We start from the raw sequence: 18,166 nt of genomic DNA on the forward strand, positions 1-18,166 counted from the left end.
GTAAAGAACATATTTATACCTATCTTCTGATGGCAAATGCTTCTGTCCCATGAAAATTTTCAACTTGAACAGGGAACCAGTTTATATGTAAACATGGATCATTAATTACAATGTTTGTGCTTTGGTTTCCTAAAACATATTTGGGGCCAGTTTAAGCCAAAGGACCATTTTAACATAGGGGAACACTGCCCAAAACTGGAAGTGAAATAAAATACAGTGAAAGGTTTTCTCAGTGTTCTAATCTATAATACTTCATTTTTGCCCTGGAGCTCTTTCTTGAGGTGAGGTAAAGATGGGAGAAGAGCTTCAGCTCAACAGTGAGCCATAGAAACCCTACAGACAAAATACTTGTGTACAAAAGATACAGTCCTGTGGTGCACAGTACAGATTTTGATAGCGTGAGGTTTTCAAATTATAGAAAATTGGTTAGGGAAGTCACCTAATCCACCCCTTGCCTCACATTTAAGTTGTTTTATTATTGATAAGTGGAACTACTATGCATGAATATCTCAGATCACAGAATGTTTATGCCATTCAAGCATTTTCTTTGTGCATTTCCTACTTTTGCAGCCATGGTTGCACTTGGGAATCTGTAAAGCCAAAGTTAAGTGCCACTCTTTAAAAAGAGAGGAAGATAGGAAGCATTTATCTCCAATGATTTAGCATTTCAATTATTGTAGCTATAAAATAAGATAAAAATTTAAATATGCCCAACCAGAGCATATCATCCTACACAGAGAAATGCAGCAGGTAAAAGCACATCAGAAAAGTTTCATTGCAGTGGGAAATTCACTACTTAAAATGGAATGCACGATGTCTTAACCTGAATCCATTTGTCCCTATGTTTTATGGTATAACCACTGCCTTTTAGCATCCAATTTCCTTCTACACACTGCTTGACCCTTTGCTATGCAAAAGAGTGTTTCGCTTCCCTTAAGCAGATAAGCTGTGGTTAAGGAAGGAAATAGGAATGATGATAGGAAGTGTGAAGCCGTTTTCTACGGTAATGATCGCCATCAGCCTACTCTATAGGAAAGTGTATCACTAGGAACAAACTTGGAGTTGGCACTGTGAGAGGAAGTGCTGGGAAGAAAAATCCATAAGCAGTCTGCAAGGGATGGAAGTTAAACAATGTGGACGGTGCACAGATACAACTTCTTCAGTGCCCTGTAATCATTATCATCATTCCACAGAGCTAGCATTCCCCTAATTGCCAAGGGGGTTGTGCTATATGTTGCATAAATGAAAAAAGAATGGTTAGAGCATAAAGGATACACTCACACCACTCTACTCGACATTTTCTCACACCTTTAAACATGTACAATTTGTTCCAAAGACTCCATGCATCTATTTCCTTACTAGTGAGTGGAAATGAAATCTTAATACCTGTCAGATCTCCCAGTGTTCTCACACACAACAAAATAAGTCTCTGCCGTTATTGTTATTAATTTCCTTTTGCATTTCAGCTATTTTTGTTCTTTGCAGTAGATACAAAATGAACCTGATAGGTAAAGCACAGAAAATGGGATGGGGTTCAGTACTTCTCCACATCTCGTAGTGATACTCATGATTGAGATATTACCTTGTCAGCTGTTAGCTTGCTAAGAGGAAGCACCAGGGAGCAGAGCAAAGCAAAGCAAACCAAACCATCCCAAAAAACCAAAACCAACCAACCAACCAAAAGAAAAAACCCAACAAAAACAAAACAAAACAAAAAACACCCCAAACACACTACACAAACAAAAAACCCCACTAAAACCAAAAAGGAAAAGAAAGGTGCCTAGAAAAGAGAAAAAAATACCAATAAAATCAAGCATCAACAGATAGTGATATTCTTTACTGAAGGAACCAATACTGAATACTGAAATTGTATGTCAGTTCCTATTCTCATGGTCCATCAAGTGCTACTGTTCTAATAATCTGTCAGGTCTAATCAGAGGGAGCCAGCCAGCCTACCAAAATGTTTTGTGTAGCTGGGAGCTTCATGTCATGACCAATCAGGCACTACTGTCTCTGTCACTTTATGATACATGTTTTAAATAAAGCATGATAAACTCTGTGCCAAAGGCATACTTTAAAGTTTTAATTTTTATTATTTTTTGTAATTATTTGGATTTGCTAATCAGAAGTTCTGCTTTGCTTCAATAACCTGAGCAGCTTTAGTGAGATAAAAAAGCAAATGTGAATGAAAGGAATGGTGAGGCTTCTTCTTAAAGAGTTTTGGGGGTTTTTTTATTGTGTTTTTTCCCCAGAGTTGAAACTTATTTGTATGGTTAGGGTGATGAAACTCATTTCCACAAACATTGTTCCTTGCACTTTTTAGAAGCCCACTACACATTAAGTACAAAGCAAATGTAATTTTGTTTAAAATATATGGTCCAAATTTTTACTTCATGTCAGGCTACAAAAAATTCCCTGATTAATTTTCTAATGAAATAGCCACTATATCAAGTTTATCTTCAGTTTACCCTGAAAAAAACCCCCAAACAACAAAAAACAAACAAACAAAAACACCAAAAACCACAACCCCCCCCAAAAAACAAACCAAAAAAACCAAAAAACACCCCCCCCAAAACAAACAAACAAACAAAAAAACAGGAAAAAAACCCCAAACAAATATAAGAGTGAAACCCAATGTTCTGGCCATGGTAATAATATTTTCCCCTCAATGAATAAAAACACACCCCCCCCCCAAAAACAAACCAAAAAAACCAAAAAACACCCCCCCAAAACAAACAAACAAACAAACAAACAAACAAAAAACCAGGAAAAAAATATAAGAGTGAAACCCAATGTTCTGGCCATGGTAATAATATTTTCCCCTCAATGAATAAGCATCTTAAGGCCAGGATGCACACAGCCTTTCTAAGAGGGCAGATTGAAGGACTTTGGCTGATGCAATCACTGTATTGCCACTACCCCACACAGCTTTGGAACTTCTTGTATCTGAAAAAAGTTAACCAAAGTTCAAGCTCTCTTCAGCCTCCTCTGAACATCTCAGAAATCCAAAGGACTGGAAATGTTAATACCTACATTTACAAACTGACAGACACCAGAACTTAAAATAATGACTAGACAAAACAGGGCACAAAACAGGAGCAAGGAAAAGCACAAGAAGAGGAAAACTTATTTCATTCTGTTCATGTTTGTAGATGTATCTATCTCTCCTGAAGAAGTTTCCAAAATATTACAAGCCATATAATCTCTTTTCTTTCTTATTCTTGTTTCCACTTTAGATGATTGTCTCCTGAAGTTTCTGCATCTCTTCCTTCTAGTCTTGAGTCACAGTTTGAACATTTGGCAAAAAAACCATTACAGAAAAATCAGCCCATTGGGAGGAAAAGAAAGATTAATTTAGAACAGTTAATGAAATTAGTTTCTTCCAACTTTTTCTTCCACCTATAGATTAGAAAGTACTCAAACACATAATTGGTTTTATTTTTTCACAGACTTTGGGAAAAAAAATTCTAGTGAAAGCTTCATTTAGGAGTAGCTGACTTTAAGTATCAGAGCAGAAAAATAAAAGCATACCCCCTCCAGATCAGTTATTTAGCCTCAGAAATGTCATGGCATTATTCATCTTCCTGAGCTTTTTTTTTCTCAAAAACACTCTAGCACAGTAGCTGTCCTCCTCTAAGTACTCCATGAAGATTTTAAGCACATTAAACTGATAACAGACTGATGAATATTTATAGTCAGATTTTTTTTTTAAATTATTTTCTCCAACAAATCTCCTGAAGGCCCAGGAGAAATGTCCTGGATAAAAGTCAGTCTGGAAAAAAATACTGAACAACACTGTCTCCTGTTGATGAAATATCACTTTCTGGATGTTTTCCTGCAGTCACTAGAAGATTTCACAAGAAGATCTATATGGCTATTTGGTCTCCAGCCCTTTATTCTCAGTCTGAACCCTGTGCCACCATCCTTTTACAGGCTATACTCTAGGTTAGAAGGTTTTTTATCTCATTTAGGCACATCAGTAAACTCTCATACCCTGGAGGGCCAAAGGACGCCTTGACTAGATAATGAATTTTATTTCTGTAAAAGGTGTCTGGATGGACTGCTACTGTTCATCAATGGAGACCAAGGCAGATAATTAGATGTTCTCCTACACAGAATTGTAGGGTTTTAGGTGGGTACCTCAGCTATTCTTTTGCAATCTTGCTGAACCAACCATACAGAAAATTTTCATTGGAGTAGTGCTAAGACATTTGTTACTTTCCCCTTATTCTCAACAGCCACAAAGGCATTTCTCCATGCTCTCCTTACCCTTCAAACAGTCCCTGTAAATCCTGTTTGGGGTGTCAAGGAGCAGGTATTAGGATCACAGCCAAGAACTGTGTTGAAGGAACTCCTGTCTGCAAAGAGTTGTGCACCTGCCTCAGGTGACCTGAGCCATACCTGAATTCAGGAAAAGCTTTCTTTGTGTCACCAAGTGTTCCTCAGATCCATCCCGCTTTAGAGAACCTTCAGCTACATCACGAAAGTATTTTATCCTCAGTAAACATGGAAAATTTTTGTAGAAACTAATCTCGTAATCTTCTAATCTTGCATGAGATGAGCCCACCTTCTCCTTGAAAACTGTACTTCCCTTTGATTCAGAATGTACAAGAAATATTTCTTGGTGTTTTATCTCAGAGATCTTTAACTTCTTCTTTTAAGTGCATATTACACATCTTTCTGTTTATCAGCTTTCTGTCTTTGTGCAGGGCAAAGGCCCCTTGATTTCTTTTTCTGATCAGTTGAGGAGATCAGATTTTATCTTTCTAATCTTACACAGAACTTTTTATTTTATATTTCCTATACACCTCCTGCATCTTTCTTTAGATAAACATGAAAAAATTTTGCCAACCTGAAGGCTGTAGAGGCTAAAATTCCATCTCTCCCCAAGGCTCCTCTGAATTTTGGGTTTTAGGGCTCTCTCTCATAGGACAGAATACAACAACAGCTGTCTTCAGAATCACAGATGCTCTGTTTCTATGACAGTCTAGTAAACAGAAAACATCATTCACAAAGGGAAAAAAAAAAGGTAAATTACCATTTAGCACTTCATAGCTTTTCCATTCAGTAAATACTGGTAGGCTTGAAAACCATAAGCTTAAATCTATGTTATAAATTTTTAGAATTCCTTTGTAGCCTAAGAGCTTAACTCTCCATGGCCTCATTTTCTTTGCAGCTTAGATGCCTTTGGAAATATTTCTGTGGAAGAATATAAGAATTATCTCTCCTTTTGCATATGAATAAACTCAGACAAAGCAAGATGAAAAATATTTTCTCCCTTTAAATTCAGGCAGAACATGTAATATTTTAAAGTTAAAATTATTTTCAAAGATGAATCTTAGCCTCACATAATTTCAAATATATTGACCAATTGGAGGTTTGTGATCTGTTCTTGAAACTTGATATCAATGTCATGAGGTGTGAACAATCTGACAGTGGTGTAGATAGACATTTCCTCTGCTTCCTGAGTCCCTTCCTCTTAAATATGCACTAAGTACATTGGAGAGGCTCAGAAAATGTTATTATGAAGACTTATTCATGAGACTGAACACTGAGCTCCACATGCCTTGAATGCTGCTACAAAAGCTGGAGTACTGGCACAGGTGGAATATTTTATAACTTTCCTTTCCATATTGTCCATGCAAGTTCTTGAAAAAGAGTTATTCCAGGGCAGGATAATAGAGAGAGTGCTTCCATCCCAGCCTGGTGCTCAGTGCTCTGTAGTTGAGTTTTCTTAAGACAGAGTTACATGTGCTGTTGGAGGATTGCAGCTTCTGGTGATCCTGCCTGTCAGGCTCAGGTAGTTAACTTGTCATCTTTAATAGCCCCAGTGTGGGGATTCCTGAAATAATTACACCAAGCTAATTATCTGAAGTCTGAATCACTGCAGATGACGCTTGACTGGTTGGGGTGCAGCACAGACTCTTCTCTGCAGCAGCCCATTTATCTGAGATGAGTCAGGAAAACAGTGATCTCATTACTCTTACAAATACTATTCTGGGATATGGTTTAGTCACAGAGATTATCTTCCTCCTTTTTTTTTTTTTCAGAATGGTTAATATAAACAACAAACTCATCATAGCATTAAATGTGGTTGAAATCAGGTCCATAATGTCTGAAGAAAGGCGTTGGAATGACCTCCAAGTTTTACGGGAAGCATTCATGTCCTTAAAGTATCACTGCCATGCATAGAAGCATCACATCTGATATTGTCAGATTTGTTAAAGCTCAAAGAAGCAGTGGAGGGATTACTTTCTCCTTCCTGATACTTATCCATACCCTGAAGTACTCCAGTACTTGTACACCCCTTTGGAGTGATCCAGATTTACCTTGTTCTCTCCTACACTTCCTTCGGATCACACTTTGCATTACAAAACAGGAAAACAAGAAATAAAACAAAAATATGAAAGAAGGATGTGATTTCCCATGCTTCTGATGAATACCCTGTGGCATCGGCAGGTGCCATGAACCCGGAAGTTGTGCAGTATTTTAAAAACATTCTGTGTTTTCCACAATCAGGAACAGCACTCTGAGTAAACTTGGGGTATAATATAATGCACAAAATGGATTATCTGGATCATGATAGGTTCTCTAATACAGATGTACATAATTGTCATTCCCTATCTGCCTTCTCTCCCTTTTTAAATGTTTGGTTCAGTACAGTCCACTTTTGAAAGGTCTCAATCTAATTTAGGAGAAACTCTACAATTATTTGGTCTTCAACAAAAGCAAGAATTCCCCCTAAGTAATTCCTCTGAGATGAGTTGAGATGGATATCATCCATTCTTGGTCTAAAAGTCAAAGGGCTGTTTCCATAAAGCCATTGGCTCCAGATTCAAATTTAGAGAGAAGAAAACCACCACTTTAGAGATTTGGGGATATTTTGCTTTCAGCTACTTCTGATATATACAGGAGGCCCAAAACAAGTGACAAAGGCATAAGATTTGAAAGCTGTAGTGGGTAATATCTGGATAAAACATAAACTCTGATGGCCAGTTAGCTCTTCTTCTAACACACCCACAGCAGCTGGAGACATAATTATTGCAAAACATCATCTCCTTTGAATGGATAGCTACTTAATCCTGACACTTAATTTAGAGGCAGCAGAATAAAGCAAAGTGTCAAGTTCTCAAATTTAAGTTTCAAGCCAGCTGTTGTTTCTGGCTTTAATTTTCTGGTGTCCATTCTTGCAGATACTAAAATTATCTTCTGTGCTTGTATCTCTATCTTTTCCTTTTCTTTTCCTGCAAGGTTGTTCTGCATTTCAGAGCTGCATTAATTTGATTATTATCAGTCATGTAAGTGCAGTCTTTCATGGTATCAGGACTGAATACAGACTCTACTTTTACTTGTCTGTGAAGTCCTAATCTCTAAAGCTTTTCAAAAAGGAGACATTTTTCTTTGAAACCTGCTGGCTCTGACAAAATTTTCGCTCAGAAATTTTCACTAGCTCAACGGCTGGATAGTGGACTGAGAAACAGAGTTTATAAAAGTTTATATCAGACATTCAGCCTGGATATAATAAACTGCCATCCTAGTCTCTGTTCTTCATTGTATTTCTACCCCATGCAAGGGGCCTTTCAGGCCATGGTCTGACCTCAGTATCTCTCCAGGAAGTGGTTTTGGTGTGTTTCAAAGTGTTTTATTCATGTGAGACATTTGGTTGGCAAAAAGGAGACCATCTCTGTAGGGTCTTGTCTTGCCATTCATCTGTGATGCAGGAGCCTGAAGGCAGCATCTTTCCACCAGGGAATGTTACTGGGTGAGAGCAGCAGCTGGAAGTGAGACATAGGAGTAAGTCTGGGGACCTGTGCATGGGTGTTTAGACAGTCCATGGCATTTTTCCTTTGGAGTCAAAGGGAACCAATGGCATGTAAGGGTTCTGTCAGCCCACAGAAGGAAATGCCTTTGACAAATCTCCTCAAATGAAGAATGAAACCACATCCATAACATTATCATGGGACTAAGCCTAAACAAACATTTCCCCACAAGGTTTTATCCATTCTGCAACACCTAACCAGGCTACCAAAGTATGTGATTACAAATGTCTGTGTATCAAATCAGGTGATTTCCCACGGTAGGAGTTTAAGCACAAGCAATCATTCAATGACCTGAAAGTTCTTCGTCACCCACTAGCCTTATCTCACATTTCTGTAGCTGCATGGTGGTTTTGTTCCACCCACCTTGCTTTTAGGCAGCTCAGAGCTTGTTCCCACATACTTTACTCTTTTTGCACATCTATGTTGGCTTTGAAGCTAGAGGCTGCATTTCCTTGTTTGGCCTTAATGAATTCTTTGATGGAGTAGTGCTTTGCTGTGTGATCTGTCAGTGTTTTCTGAATTTCTGGTAGGTTTCCCCTTCCACAGGAAAGGGATTTAAAGATAAATATTAATTTACAGCATTACATAATGTGTTTCAAGAGTTTGTTAAATATTCAAAGAGACTTGTGCCTCTTCCAAGAATGTCCCAACCTACAAATGTAAGAAGGATGATACATATTTTCATCCTGCTAGAAAGATGCAAATTTAAATTATGTTTGCTTTATTCAGAATGGAAGGTTCTTAATACTGTACAGGAGAATGTGCAAATCCACAATATATTTAGGAGTTCGTGTACTTTATTTGCTGCATGAAAACCACCGCTGAGAGTGTTCTGAAATTCACTAAATTAAATTAAAAACACACTCAAGAACTTCACAGACTTTGAATCAAAACTTTTTTTTTCTTTTTGCATTGGCAATGGAGAGTATTTCCTAAAAGCAAAATAGTGTTTTGGCTGCTGCAGTTCTTTCTTTTCACTTGACCATTTCCATTCCTAAATTATCTGTGTAGGAGCAGAGTAGCATCCATGAGAATATTTGTCTGCTTGCACCTCTGTTCAAAGAGACTGTGAGAGTTACAAAGTTGGGTAAATGTTTGCCCCACTTAATCTCTGCTGCACCAAAAGTGTTGTTCAGCAATCAAGTCTAAATCTCGATTATAATGAATGGATAGATGCAGCTCCAGGCTGATTTATCCTATTTATCGAAACAACTAAACTCAGGCTGAGAATCTCCATCCCATTAGAGATTTCTGTCCTTCCAGGTACTCCAAACTTTTCTTTACATGAGATATCTCATTCTTAAGAATTTTGAAGCAAATTGGAATTTTACTTATTTCCATGTAAAGATCTAATTTAACCTGCCACACAGAGATATGACACTGGTGTGCAACACAGAGCTAGGTAGTCCTCAGTGCTACAATAACTCACTGCCTTATTCTATAAATAAGAGCAGAGGAAAGACAAGGTAATTTATCTTTGCATTTGACAAGCACTGGTATTTTATAACTGGAAGAGGTTATGGAAAACACCATTTGATTTGCATGATGAGCGACAGTGTTAGTGGGGATAGCAAATTCACTTCAATAGAAGCACTCTGAGCTGAACAATACATTCATTAAAAGAGCAGTTTCCTGATTAGACAGTGGAGCAAATAGCTTTTTCCCATTTTGCCATCAGATCCACTTTACATAAGCAATGGCAGAGAACAGGGCATATGTTTATCTGGCTGCTGCTTTTCCTGTGGGTGTACAATGACAGTATGGCTTTTCAGTGCCATGGTGGAGCAGAAGGTGGTGATGACACCAGATCTGTGCACCCACAAGTGTGCAGAAAACAAATCTGACTGATTTTGCAAGCAGGACTAACAATTCAGGTTGGCATTTCAAGTTCCTTGACATGGTAATTTTAACAGGAAGAACATTACTAAAATTGACTATGAGCAGAATCTGAAAAAAACAAGCATTTCACCGGGCTGTTGTCCTTGCAGCCATAGCCTCAGCATTAGGTGATTTGCTTACAGTATCTCTTGTGGGGATTAATCTTCAAAGAGACTTATGTGACTCACAGATCACTTACCCAAGACTATGAGAACCCTCACTTGAGCTGGAGATTACTTATTTAAGATTAGGTGTGCTCCTGGAGCACATGAATCTCTCTTCAGTTTGATGGGATGAAGACTGTCTGTCCATCTTTTAATGTATTTTATTATGAGTGAGCAGATAGAAACATAATTCACCATATTCCTCAGATAATATCTGAATTTATTTAAGGCACTTAGAGGTGAATCATATAATAACCATATTTCTAGCACAAATAAAATAAAGCAATAAACCAATAGGTTAAAATGACTAAGTGTCTTGGTTTGAAAAAGGTGTCTGCTTAAGGAAGGCAGGAGCCTCCCGTGAAATGGAAAATGTAGACGACCCCCTCCCCTCCGAATTATAATTTTTGAAATTAAAAGGCTCTCAGGGAAAGATATGGGAATAGGAATAACAGTTATTTGCTAGGAAAACTAAAAATATAAATGCAATAGTATAAACAAAGAACAACACTGACAGAGTCAGAATACAACCTGACACCCTGTGGGTCAGGGTGTTGGTAGCAGTCCCATTAAATTATGGCTGCGGTCCTGCAGTGACAGGTGTGGTTCTGTTGGAGCAGTGATCCTGGAGAAGCGTTTTCCATTGAAGGTCCAGTGGTGGTGCACATGGGCCTGGTCTTCCTCTGGGAATCCAGTGGGAAAAGGCTGCTTGTGACTTGTGGCTGCTTGTTCCAAATGTCAGACTATAACCAGGTAGGAATGCTTGGCTCCTCCCCCTGGGTGGAGCATCTCCCAATGGGATGATGTAATTTTATCAGCCATGCAGTGACTCTCAGTGGCCCATTAACAGGAGATATTTCCCTGGAAGGAGAATGGGTTGTGGAAGAGATAAAGAAATCTGCCCAATTAACAGAAGATAGCTGCCTCACCTATAACAGATGGCAAATAGAATACACACATATTTTACAACCCAGGACACTAAATCTTCAAATTATTGCAACAGATATAGCACAGCATGGCCAGCCGGGCAAGGGAGGAGATTGTCCTGCTCTGCTCTGAGCTGGGTCGGTCTCACCTCGAGTGCTGGGGGCAGTTCTGGGTGCCACAATATAAGAGACATAAAACTGTTAGAGAGTGTCCAGAGGAGGGCATGAGGATGCTGCAGGGTCTGCAGGGGAAGCCATATGAGAGGCTGGTATGAGAGGCTGGTGTGTTCAGCCTGGAAAAGACTTAGGGAACGACTCATCGCTGCCTGCAATGTCCTCGTGAGGGGAAAAGGAGAGAAGAGGCAGGAATCGACCGCTTCACTCTCCTGATCTGTGACACAACTCAGAAACACCATCAAGCTGAGTTGGATTAGATATTAAGGAAAGGTTCTTCACCCAGAGGGTGGTAGGATGCTGGAACAGGCTCCCCAGGGAGGTGATCACAGCACCAAGAGTGACAGAGTTCAGTAAATGTTTGGACAATTCTCTCAGACACATGGCAGGATTTTCTTGGGGTGTCCTGTGCAGGGCTAGATGTTGGACTCAGTGATCCTGATGGGTCCCTTCAAATCCAGTTCAAACCAGTGTCTCAGAGAAAGGTAATGTGTGAAAAATTATGGAAAAGGGGTGAAAAAAATGTGAAAATATACTAAGAATTATAATGATGAGGAAAGGAAAGAATTAGACAAGGAACTTATTAGTTTTCCTTGATCAGAAGCCTCGGAATGAGCTGTTTATTTGCAAGGATAATGAAAGACCAAACAAGACAACAAAGCACGGAACGTGAAGAAGAAAATAAAGGGATCAGAGACAGACAGACTTTTGTATAAAACCACCAAAGAAGGGAAGAAAATAGAAAGAACATAGAAATTGATGCAGCAAATAGAGAGGGAAAGAATCCAATGGAATATAGGCCCTAGAATGAAGAACCTACAAAAGATCTTTTTTCTAAATTAAAACAAAAAAAAAGAAAGTAAAACAGGATAAAATTCTGTTGAGACAGCAAAATTGTACCATTGACTTACCAAGATAAAGAAAGAAAGAGAGGGAGAGAGAGGGAGAGAGGAAGAGAGAGAGAAAGAGAGAAAGAAAGAAAGAAAGAAAGAAAGAGAAAAAGAAAGAAAGACACAACACAGAAATTAGCAGAAAACATTAGGGAGTTACAGAAAAACTGTCAAAATGTGGTAAAGAGTTTTCCAAACTTTACTGTATCTCCCATTTCCTCATGCATGGCCATTACTTCTCTTGTTCCCAGTGTCGATCCAGTGTCATCATCATTGCCAGGGGTTTTCAGCAGCCCTTACAGCACAGAGGAATTTTCAGCAGTGGTGGGCAGTGGGATGACATTGTGCAATTATTGAAAAAGAGGAGGCGTGACATAATAATTATAGATCTCCTCAGTCTGATAGGAATCAAAGGAATAATAGTAAATGAATGGAATGTCTAGTAAAGGATCCTGATTAATAAATAAATTAAAGAGTTTACAGAAGAAAATATTCAAACTGACTGAATATGTTTGGACAACACTATGAAGTTAGCAAAATCAAAATTGTTCATGTACATATCCAGGTAGAAGGAAAACTTTTACCTCAGTATCTGATGACTTCCTGATTAATAATTGAAATAACATGAAATCAACAGACTAGATTGTAAATGAACAAAAACTGCTTAAATAGCAGTTCTAAAATATTATTAGAAACAGGAAATCTTGCTGAGCTGTTGTCTCTACTGTGATCCCATAGGGTTTAGCTCATAGCTGAGCACATTCAGTTTTTTTTTCTCATATTTAAATAAGTTAATCTTCTGTCATAACCTTGAAAAAATTTCTTAGAATGTCTAATTATAAAATCATGCTTGTCATAAAAGCAGGATACAAAACATAATTGCAGAAGAATAGATCTTATTATAGGAAACACTGATAAAGATTTGAGGTTTGTGTTGGAGAATTATAGTTCCCAATGTTACAAGAGTGGTCAAAATGGTTTTAAATATGCAACCGAGAAAGTGCTGAGTAGAAGGATTTACATTCTCTCTTGTAATCAGCACTGAAGTGCCTGGTATTGGAGTACCACATCTTATAACCTGTCCTTTAAAATGGGAATTTTAGCATCTGGAGAAGGTTCAGAAAAGATTGAGAAAAATAATGATCTAGATGCATGTCTTTGAGAGTTAAATCTATTTTGATCACAAAAAATAACAGTTATGGGTGAGTTGTTTACAATCTGTATACTTGGGGAAGAAATCAAAATCAGTAGCAATTTGGGATTTCTATTACTTTTCTTTCTTGTTATGCTTCTTCCAAAAGCAAGGAATATCTTCTTCCTCTAAAGTGTAACATGGAAGATTCAGGCAAGAGTAAAATGGGATTTTTAACAGAATCATTCAGTCACTGTAGCAATGTATCCAGTCAGGTAATACATTCTGCACCACTGAAAATGTATATAGGAATGTTTGATTTTTCTCTCAAAGAGATATTCTAGCTCAAGGACAGATAGTGGATGTGAAGTGGGCATTAATAAAGAGCAATCCAACAGCCTGTGTCAGGAGGAGGTCAGATTTGCAGATTGTGATTTGCTTTCCTGGCCCTGACATCTATTAAACCCACATAAGCATATACTCTGGAAAAAACTTGACATTGTCACTAAGGCCTTGCTGCTAAAAAAACTCAGATGATGTGGTTTTGTGAGGGTGCAATCCACATATCATGGTATAGACTAAAAAAATACAGAAAAAAATCTTACAGAGAAGCGAATAATAAAATGTAGAAGGAGCAGTGTCCTTGTATTTCTCAAGTAATTTTAAACAAAAAAAGTTTTAAAGTAAAGCTATTTCTCAGACCTGGGTGAGTAAAGAAGTGCTGACATTCAGGACCAGTCTGAGAGATGCAGCATGGACCTCATGCCCAGACAGGCCACAGTGGTCCATATATCTGTCAGAGTTTCTTAAAGATTACATCTCACTGTGTTAGAGCCACATACACCCAAAACCCAGGGTAAGACCAACACACATAAAATTTGAAATGGCAAATACTTCTCGATAAAAGGTTCAGCATCAACAGTTACACTGCAGGAAGAAGAGTAGGAAAAACATCCGTGTGGTGTAAGTGATGACAGCCTGCACCACTGGCTCTGAAGCTTTGCTTTGAGACTCGGGCAAGGCCTTCAGAACTTGTGCTCGCTGTGCAACCAGGATGAGAGGGAAGTTTGCATGTGCCTGACACTGACAGCTGGTGCTGCTCTGCAGAGCTTCCTGCCCTCTGTCACTGAGGAACAAGGATAAGACATTCCCTCTCTTTGGATCCCTGTGTGTCAGCGGTCCCAAGCTCTCCCTGTGGGCTCAAATAGGCCCTCCTACCTTGCCTGCTTCCTCTCTCCAGGGAAGGAGGCAACAATCACCTCTTTATCAGGCACAGTGTAGGCACAGACTGACCAATTTAAGAAGTGCGAAGGTTGTTCTGGAGTCACACCTTTCCAGAAAAGAGGGCTTTGGCTTCAGCTCTTAAATGGTCTCCTATGCTTATGGCTTCTTCAGTTCTCTCCCTTCACACTAAAGATGTGACACCAACCTGCCTCACAGCCAGCAGACCGGCAAGGAAGTCAGAGAGCAAGCAGATACTGTGCTAATGCATCCTGCAGAGACATGGTTTTCTGCCTGTGTTTAGTGTCTTTTACTGAAGGTATCAAAAAAAACAAAACCCAAAAAACCAAAAAAAAACCCAAAAAACAAAACAAAAAAAAACCAAAACAAAACAAAACAAAAACCCAAAAAAACCAAAAAACCCCCAAAAAACAAAACAAAAACCAAAAAACCCCCAAAGACAAAACCCTTTTACTGAAGGTATCAAAAAAAAGAACCCAAAAAACAAAAAAATACCAAAAAACAAACAAACAAAAAAACCACCCTAAAAACAAAACAAAAACAAAAAAATCCCCAAAAACAAAACAAAACAAACAAAACAAAAAAATAAAACCCCCAAAGACAAAACAAAACAAACAAAACAAAAAAATAAAAAAAACAAAGCATTAAAAAAAAATACACACCAAAAAAACCCCCCAAAGACAAAACAAAACAAAAAAACCCCAAACCATAAAAAAAAACCACACCAAAAACCCCCCCAAACTCCACACATTTTTGTCTTTTACAATAAGGCTTTATTCTGCTTTCTGTTAGGATGCTGTGGCAGGATGTCTTTTAAAAGACATAGAGGTAATGCTATGCAAGCTTTTCCCAGAGAATTGAAAGCCGTTTGTATCATTATTTAGTCACTGCTAGTAGGGGTTGTTCACCTACAAAATCATTAAATTCAAGAAGCTTTAACACCGTAAATAAGTTCCTGTAGTCAGCAGAAGTTATATCCATATGTACTCCATCTTTTAATCTCATAAGTGATAGCTGCTGCTGAGATTTTGTGACATGTGATACTAGGAGCAGGGAAAATTGCCTAGCTGAGGAAGATATATGCACTGATGTGCTTTATCACCCAGAAGTCCAGAGGCGATCTAGCAAAACCACCTCTGTTCAGAAGCTAAATTCAGCTATGGAGTTGTGCAATAGCAACTTTCTCTGGTTCATTAGTGTTATGCAAGGGATACTCAACTAATGTCACAGAAATGAATTGTATGAGTGCTAGTGCTTCATTAAGAGTTCTCACTCTCAGTAGTCATTGCTCATTTATGTCCATTCACTGGTGTCATTACAGACAGATGGCTAGAAAGATATTTAGGCATGAAAAGGCAAAAAAGAGATGGAATTCAGAAAAAAGTTACCTTTTCTCCTGGTTGATGCATCAGGTAAGCTACACCTCAGTTCATCATGCAGCTTCCTTGATAGTGCTGCCAGCAGGCATATTTTTTTTCCCCTGAATTAAATAAATTTTGAAAGAAAATTAAAAGGAAAACTTTAGGTTCACTGCCATGAATCAAACCAGGAAACCAGATCCACAGGAGTCCTACTGAGTGCCCCATTCTCTCAGCTATAAAACCAGTCTTTCTCCAAACCAATGAATGATAAATTATTTGGTAAAACATAAGTACTTCCCCAAATGTGACCAAAAGGGGAAATAGGTATTCTTGTTTTGTCAGGGGGGAGGAGAATTGCAAGTCTTGAAAATTAATCACCAAAATTTGAGAACAATCTGAACAGTAGAATGTCGGCAGTTGTATCTCAAGTCTCTCACTCTTTGATTTTTTTACTAGAAACATTATCTTCAAACAGAGCAATCCTTTCCTGAGGACACTTTCATTGAAATGGTCACATTCATACACAGGATTTTAATTGAATCATATCTGAGTTTTCTGACAAAAAGCAGTCTGTCAGGAAATGCTGACCCATTTTTACTGAGACTATTTACTTTTTAGGTTTGATATTAAACCCTTTTCTGTCAAGAGGAACCTGCTAGAAAATAAACTTCTAGTGGAAATCAGGTGAATCAAGAATATTGCTAGAGTGAAAGAAACACATGAAGTCTATTTTCTAAAAGAATCCTGTATTTCCATTATACTGCACTAAAACTATTTTCTACACAAGACAAGACTATTCAGCAAACAAAGAATTACAAAGTAATGTTAAAACTTTACCAGATTTGTCTGGAAGATTTCTAATGACAGCTTTTGCTTGTAAGTGTACCATTGATTTTTATATCTCTCTTAAGACTCTGCTCTTCAGCCCCTTGCACCGGAGGAGCCACAGAGCTCTCATGGTTTTGCCCTTCAGAAATCTTTCTAGTAAGCTGCTCTGAAGCCACTGGCTTTTCAGATCTGAGTTTGGTCCTGACAGGATAAATAGCTAGGCTGCTCATTCCAGCATGGTATTTCTGTCCAGTGTAGAAGTCACATTTCAGAAATTACTGCAGAATAGAAACAACACTTTTTATAAAACCTTTGAAAATGTGTTACGGTCTTCACAGTGCTGGTGATCCTGTGCAAATCATCAGCAAATATGCTGTTTAAAGTATCTTTGCTCTCAACCAAGCAGCTGTATTATTTCAGATGAACTTTAGAAAGGGAAAATTTCTCCTCATCATCCACCCACCTCCATGCAGATGCCTGTGCAGCCCTGAGGCTTACAGTAGATATTGTACAGTGGGCATGTCTTACATGGATTAGCCCATCACTGCCTGCAGATTGGTTCAGGGGCTGTCAGAGGTAATTCTTCTTAACCATCACAGCAGAACTGGAATTCAGCCCAGATGCTGGAGAAAGCTCCAAGTTTATCATATAGCCTATAAATAATTTATTCAAACACTGCCACATCATCCATGCACAACAGGACGTGGGAGAGCTTCTCTTTGCCACCAACGTAGCAGCAACTCCTCTCACAATACACCCATTGCTCAGTGTTTGGGGGGTGCTCACAGGCAATGTGGCCTTCTGTGCTTAAACACAAAAGATGACAGGCTGGAATTGTCCATGCTTTTTCTACAGCTACCTCTCCACTATTATGTCCCGCTTTTCCAGGCAGAGGGGTCTTATACTTCTCAGCAACCCCAAAAGTAAAGATTTTTTGTTGCAGAGTACTGCAGGGACTGCTGAGCCTGAATGCTGTCACTAAGGTTTAAACACACTGTTTCCTTTTGAAGCTCTGCTGCCCAGTGAGTTACTCAATGGAAAAAAGAAGAAGTCTCCATATGTAACCCCATTTCTTCCACTATTTCACTGTGTAAGTTTCAGCAAGAATCTTACATTGTGTTTTCACTGTGCTATCTATTAAACAGAGTTGACAGTACTTGTCTGTTTTAAAGACATGTGGTGAGGTTAATTACTAATGTTTTCACAGTGTTTTGACAAAATAAAAATGCTTTTTACAGCCTAATGTTATTATAATTGTGTGTTTAGACTTCTGCATAAAAACTATTTTCACTGGAAAATACAATTTTGTTGAAAGAAACATTATCCCTGAAAAGATATACTTCTAGAGAAAAAGATATTTCTTCTAGAGAATGTAACAAAACAGAAGAATGTTCCTTCCCTATACAAGTGAAAAAATGGGAAGAAATGCAGTGGAATTTCAATCAAAACAGGTTTTCTCCCTGTCGATCCTGCCTGTCTGCTCCCTGACTGACTCTGGGTTCCAGTTCTGTATCAGGCTTATAACCACTCTCATCTGAAGCACTTTCACAGAGAAACATCAGAGCAGTCCAGGGTGTGGAATGTGCCACAGCAAAGCCTCAATTACTTGCATAAATGGGATGCAAGATTAAAGTTTGCCTTCCCCAAATCTGTGTGTGTCTTAAGACATTTAAATAATGGGCTGGAGAAATGGTTTTCTATTTATTCCACCGTATTTGAAAGTCTGAGAAGCCCAGATGAGGAAAACAACA

Source organism: Passer montanus, unplaced genomic scaffold, assembly GCF_014805655.1.
Source record: "Passer montanus isolate IOZ18808 unplaced genomic scaffold, ASM1480565v1 scaffold20, whole genome shotgun sequence".
NCBI lineage: Eukaryota > Metazoa > Chordata > Aves > Passeriformes > Passeridae > Passer > Passer montanus.